This window comes from Gossypium hirsutum, chromosome A10, assembly GCF_007990345.1.
Source record: "Gossypium hirsutum isolate 1008001.06 chromosome A10, Gossypium_hirsutum_v2.1, whole genome shotgun sequence".
Lineage (NCBI taxonomy): Eukaryota > Viridiplantae > Streptophyta > Magnoliopsida > Malvales > Malvaceae > Gossypium > Gossypium hirsutum.
The window spans coordinates 30,595,615-30,603,119 of record NC_053433.1 but is presented as its reverse complement, the minus strand read 5'-3'; positions in this window follow the sequence as shown (position 1 = coordinate 30,603,119).

Here is a 7,505-nt window from a genome sequence, read left to right as displayed (position 1 = left end):
GAAAGGATAGTTTGGGGTCACAAAAAGTCAACCGGATACTTCAAATGTGGTGCTTGACGAAAATCTTTCAGTAGCTGCATACCAGAAGATGCTTGTATGAATGTTTGATTAAAAAAAATTAAAAATAAATTGAAATGGAAGTTAATTGAATTAAGTTATTTAAATTATTCGAATCAATTCACATAAGTAATTCAAGTTTCAAGTTTGAATCGATTTAAATTTTATAATTCAATAATTCGAATAACAGATTGATAATACCCCTTTGGTCCCTATCAAGTTTGAAAGTGAGTAAATTGGTCTCTCAACAAAAAATACAAAAAAAATTCGAAATAAATTTTAAAAATTCAATATATTTATAAAAAATCAAAATATTTATAAAATTTTCAAAATTTATATATTTTTTAAAAAATTAAAAATTTTATAGAATAATAATGTTAAAACCTAAATAAATAAATTAATTAACTAAGTTTATCATACTAAAATAATTTTTTTCTTATTTTTCTTTGAAAAGTTTTCAAATATATATACTTTCAAATTTATGTGCTCTAATATAAAATTAGTTATATTGTAACAAGATTTTAATCTGATATGTTTAATTTTTTAATTTAATTTAACAATTTCACTTGATTCGACTCAACTCGAATTTCATTTCACTTGACTGGATTAAAAAAATTCAAATCAAGTTAGGATGATAAAGTAAGACTTTTCAACTTGATTAACTTAAATTTTTTTTTAAACTAGATTCGACTGAACACTTAACCCTAATTGTTTTCTAGTTGCTAGCATATCTGTCATTAGTTGATTGGTTTCTTGTTGAGTGGGAACATTTTACCTGCTTCACATTTTACCTGATTAATTTAAAAAAATTTTACTCGATTCCATCCACACTCAATTGCTTGCTAGTTGCTAGTCTATCGGTCATTAGTCGACTGGTTTCTTGTTGCTGCTTCACATTTGTCAATTCTGTGTACGCCCAACAACCGAATTCAAATGTCAGTTTAGTTAGATTGTGGTAATAACCGCCCAAAGGGTTATTTTAAATAGGGATAATATGTGTAGATAATTTCGCAATTTTTACTTAATTCTTTTTGGAGATAATTACTATTTCACCTTAGAAATCATAATTAAGTTGGTATCCTTTAATTACTACTTGATTAGTACCGTTATATTTTTCAAAAATTAAAAATTAAAAATTATTTTGCATGCATAATAAAGTTAAACAATCTCAACAACTATATATTCAAGTTTATTCTGATTTTTTTTAATAATCTTAAACAATCTCAACAACTATATATTCAAGTTTTAGAATTTTTCTTGAATTTAAAGATTTTTTTATATCAAATAAACAATGAATATGAATACATGGTTGTTTAGATACAAATGAATCTAGACAACCATGTGTACAAGTTCATTTTAAACATGTATTTCTCTAATAATTTTATATTTTTTTTATAATTTCTAAAAGATAATAATATAAAAATATTTTAAAAATAAATTTCAGTTTTATCACTTAAATTATTTATAATCATTTTGAAATTTGGAATTTATTTTAAATTTATTACTTAAGTAATAAATATAATTTAAAATGATGTATTACTAATTAATAAAAATAAATCTATTTTAAATCTAGAATTTAATTTTAAAATATTTCTATATTATCTTTTTGAGATTATAAAAATATATAAACTTACTAGAGAAATACACATTCAAAATGAACTTGGACATATTGTTGTCCAGATTCATTTAAATTTGAATAAATAGTTTTCTAGGTTCATTATGCACGTGAAATAAAAAATAAAAAATAAAAATCAAGAAAAATTATAAATATATAAAAAATATTTTTTTATAAAATATAGGAGCTTATTTTTAGAAAAATATATTGTTATTTTTAAAATTATAAAATTACTAAAAAACCTTTTAGAATGAACTTTGACATATAATTGTCCAGGTTCAAATGACCTGGACAAACATTTGCCTAGGATTGAATTGAATTAATCGAAACTATAACAGTTCGTTTTTCAGTGGTATCGAAAATGACTATTTCAAAATCTCATTTCTGATGATCAAGTCTATAAATATTATTATTTAATATTTGCGAGGTTAGTATTAATGTTAATTTAAATTTGGTCCTTTAATTTTATCAATTGGATAATTAATTAAGGTATAAAGATTAAATTGTAAAAGTGGCAAAAATTTATCGCAATGAATTTTTAATTAATCAAAGGTTGAATTGGGCAATTGTGCAAATTTCTAATAGCCAAACGGTGGTGGATGCAAAGTGATCAACTAATGTTGTTACTCAAGCTTAATATTAAATTAATTAAGATTTAGTTAAATAATTAGGTTTAATTAAATGTTAAACTATGTATATAAGATAAATTAAAAAGAAATGAAAGCCATTTCTTATCATCTTTTCATTCTCACGAAAACAAAGAAGAAGAATTAGGATTGGAACTTTCAACTTTAGTCCCTTGATTGGTAAGCAAATTCTAGTTTGTTTCTTATAATTTTTATATTTTTAAGGTCTTAGGAGCTTGATTTAGCTAGCTCGTGTACCAATTTATAAAATTATTAAAGTTTTCAAAAGTTTTCATTGATGAATGTTTGATGAAATTAGTGTTAAATTGTTAGATTTTAAGCTTAGAAATGAAAAAGAACTAGTTTGTAAAACTTAATTGCTAGTTTTTGAACATAGGAACTAAAGTGCATAAATGTTGAAGTTTATGTTAAATTTTTGTAATTATAGATAATAAAGGGTTTTAGAAGGATGAAATTGAGATCAGTTTCAAAATTGAGGCTCAAATTTGAAAGTGATGGTAATTTCGGTTTTCGGGACTAAATTGAATAAAATATAAAACTTTAAGAAACATTCAAAAAATGAAATTGAATTGACATTTTCATCTAATAGGATGTTATAAGGCAATTGGAATTGGTAAATTGAAATGAATTATTGTATAGATTGGGAGTTGAATCAACTAGAAGATAATCGAGGAAAATGTAAAATTGCTTATTAGTCATTGATGTTTTGTTTGTTGTTGTTTTTTCTAGGTAAGTTCATATGGAACTTACTATGTTTTCTTTGTTATGTTTGAATTATATTATAATGTCTATTAGTTTAGGTTAATTATAATTTGATAATGTTAGCATCTGAAGGACTAAATCGTAAAATATGAAACATAGTTATTTTGAATAGATACAATGTATTGAATGAATATGAAATAATTATATTATTGAATGATATGTATAAGACTATATTACAATATTTGAAATGGTACGGAAATGGTAGCAATGCTCGTGTGAACTTAGTAAACGATTAAGATACGAATAACATGTCATTAGGGTCCAAATAGAAAAAGGAAATGGTTCAATCGAAAATAATGAAAACGGGTGTTTGATTAGGGATTAATACGATGGCTTGAGATCCAGCATATGTTGCGGATTCTCTGATGATAGTGTTAGCAGCATCGAATTAGGCTCGAGTGAGCAACCCTAGTGTTAGTGTAACGAGAAATATGTGCAAATGTACATAGTCGTTCAAGTAATAAGTAAGTAACATGAGTTATCGTCTCCATAGGGACTGTATAAGCTTAACTGATTAATTGCAAAATTATAATTAACAATTTGATGTAAAAACTCAATAATTTGGATGGTGATGATTAAACTAAGTAAAGCTAACTAGATGCAAAGATTGATCCCTACGCAATTCTAATCTAGATGTAATTTACCTAAATGCATGAAACAAAAACATTCAACATCAAATGGGCTAGGATAATTATATTAATCAATTCAATTTACTTTATCATGCTTAACAATGTTCGGAAATGCTTCCACAGCAACTCGATCTTTCATGAGTTTGGAAACCAAATTAAGTCCCCTCAGAGTCTTTTACTTAGTTAAATATGCATTTTATTGATCATCTTAACTAAGGGTTTCTTAGCATTTATGCAAGGTCACAAAGACATTTACATTTGCAACAATTTAATTACATAAACCTAAAAACTATACAAGTCAATAGAGGTAACTAAAGATATTACGAACCTCAACTTAGTCGGCTTTAAAGATCTAAATTGAGCATTGCAATTTTCAATTATGTCTCTACTAGTTGTCGTCTGGTTAGGATCGCTCAACTAATTTGAGTGTACCCAATCACGTATGAATGAAATGTATCATAATATTAATTGAAAACATGATTGACTGAGGCCTAAACATGTTAAACATGAATAAAGTAGATCTTATTGAATTAACATAATCAACCTAGCAAATAGGATATAAAATACCATTGTTGATGTCAAAAACCATAAACTCAAAGCAAGCATAATTAAAATAAATAACAAGAGGCAAGAGTAAACTCTATTCAATTCAACAGCCTTTCGGATCTATTCTGACTAATTCATTCCAACAGTTTTTCAGATCTATTTTGACTGATGTGCTCCTCCATTGTGCTCGATGCTTCTTTTGCCAAGGAGTTCCTACGGTGGTCGACTAAAGAATGCTTTTGACATGGCTTTTGTGGCTAAAGGATGGAAAGGAGATGGATGGCTATGCAATGGAAGGAAAAGGGAAATAAAATGTGGAGAAAATGCTAATGAGAGAAGAGAAATGAGTTGTAAGGGATGATCGATTAAGGGATTGGTGTATGGTATTTATAGGTAAAGGTAAAGGGTAAAGTTAGCTAAAATTAGATTCAAAATTCTTTCTTTTTCTACAAAGCATGGCTGGCCATATTTCAAGGAGAAGGGGATGACTTAGTCTCCTCATTTTGAATTCAAACCAAGGCTATTTATAGCCATAAGGTGGACGGTTTCAATAGCAAAGTAGTTGGGATGATTTCTAATTATTTTCCAACCGTAATACCTTCAATTAGATACCCAAAGCTTGCTTTTGGGCTACCATCTACTTGTGCCCAAACTAGGCTTTAGTTCCCCCTTGTTGGACGGTTTCTCAGTCCAATAACTTAGCAGACATGTCCATCTTTTAGCACCTCTTCTACTGGGTCAAATTATTAACCTCATGACCCAAATTGCATGGTCTTGTCATCCATATGAATTAAGTTGTGTATGTCCATTTTTAATTCACATTAATTAGATATTCAATGGTGTAACACACTGAATTTGGGCCTAGAAGTATTAGGTATTGAATAGGAGAACAGTTAGGAAGCTGCTCATAAATATTTAGTTGTGTAAGAAAGTGACACAACTGTGTGTCTACCTCAGTGGTTAAGTGTTCTGGGAAGTGTCAGAGAAGTCATGGGTTCAAGCCCGAGCAAGTACAAAAAGTTTTGTTTTTTAAGGAATAAGCACTATTTCTAGGCAGTAGGCTTTTAAGTAAATAAGCGAAAAACATGATAGAAAAGGGCCTGCTGGTCTAGGGGATAAGTGGCATGTTATTAATGCCTGAGGTCTGAAGTTCGATTCCTAGTTTGCGCAATGAGGGTTTTATTTTGCTACCTAAGCTGTGTGGGTAGTAGAGTTTGACCAAAACATTGAAAAGTTTGAATGAATTTCAAATTAAGTGGTTGAGTTGTTGAGGAGATATTGATGGAGGGATTTTAGGAGGAAATCAAGGGGATTTGAAGTGGAAACAGTGTTGGTGCCAAATTGGGATTGTAGGTACCCAATGAATTTGACTTTGGGGATATGCCTCTCATTTTGCGGTTTTGTTGCTCTTTGCTGCTGAAGGCCGAATGTGGTAGGGGTTCCATACGGGTTTCTTGTTGTTTTGTTTAATCGAAATTGGTATTATTTCTTTTTACATGCAATTGAGTTCCCTCTTTTTGGCCGAACTCTCACTCCCTTGCTCTTTTTTCACTTTCGATTTTTGTTCTTTTTGTGACCTTTCTAAACCGATTCTTTCTCTTCCTTCCCCAATTAATTCTTCTTCTGACCGATTATTCCACTTTCCCCTTTATTTACCTTATTTTGTTTTGACCGAATGTTTCCCATCTCCTCTTTTCTCTGTATCTCACTCTCTCAAACCGATTATTGTTTTGGGTCGAATACTTTTCTCCCCTTTTTTCTTGTATCAACTTTTCCCTATCCTTCTATCTTGGGTACTGTTGCTGAATATCACCTCCCTAGCCGATTGCTTCCTTTTACTCTTTTAGTTGTGTTTGGTTTTCGGTTTTGTAAGAGTTCTCTAACAAGTCGGTAAGTGCTCATGATTCCCTTTGTGTTTCTCTTTACCATTGTGATCTTTCTTCTAACATCTTTCTGTGTTACTGATTCTTGATAAAGGTATAATCGTTCCGTCTTGCCTCTGTTATCCTGTGTACTTTCGGCTCTTATGTGGGTATAGGCCAATTGTTTCATTGTCAACCATTTTTAGTTATACGTGGTGATAAGTTGTCGTTCTTTTGGTTCTAGTTATTTTCGTTCATGGTGATAGTTAAAGAGATCAGGATACAATGCAGGTTGTGCTAAGGATTTGGTGATCGCTGGTTTAAGGAGGGATTAAACCGTACTTGCTTAACCAAGGTAAGTAGCATGTACCATATTCAGGATTAAGTGTTAATAAGAAGGGGTTTAACCCTAACGATTAAAAGACTAACTTTGGGTCATGTTTGAATCTAGGTTGGTGTACGTGGAGGTTTACGCTATTCTCGTAAACATGTGTGTAAACACCGCTCAAATTATAGATCGGCAAAAAGCTAAAAATGTAATATTTGATGTCACATGGGCATGCGCTCGCTCATGTGGCAATTCAAATGCATAAATATAGGCGTTTGATCATAGAGGCCACCATGAGCGATTTTATGGGCTTAGGCCGTTTTGGGCCACATTAGGTCAAAATGGGCAGTGTGGGCCCCACAAACTTGTGGGCCCCACATGGATAAACCACACGGGCTTGTGCAGAACGTTGGGATAGGTTGTGTAATCCACACGACCAAGGTTATTTCTAGGCTATGTGGGCCACACGGGCATGTGGGCCACCATAGGCCCGCATATAGGCCTTGGGTTTATTTTCACTGTTTGATTGTTAAAGTTGCACGAGTCGCCCGAGACGACTGTGGACCTACTGTTGGGTTGGTAAGTATACCTAGACCCCAAAATTTATAAAATGACTATTTTGCCCTTATGTGGTAAAATGACTATTCTACCCTTATATGGTGATAAAATGATCATTTTGCCCTTATGTAGTAAAATGACTATTTTTCCCTTATATGATAAGATGACTGTTTTGCCCCTATGTGATGTATATTTATATTTTAGCATGCTATTTATAACTATATTGAGTACATATTATGATATGACATGATATGTTGCATGATACATTGTATAGGGATGGGTTTATATATGATTGGAGGAAGTGTACTGTACTAGCAGCTCTGCTGCAAATCACTGATGGCTTTAAGCCTATTATACTGGTAGCTCTGCTGTAAATACTATTTAGTGTCGCAACCGGTACTAATTCTGGAGTGTAGGGATGGGTGGGTTGATTATATCCCCACATGAAGTGTAGGGTTGGACAGAGATAGTGTGTAGAGGCTGGGTGGGTAGGACTTGCAT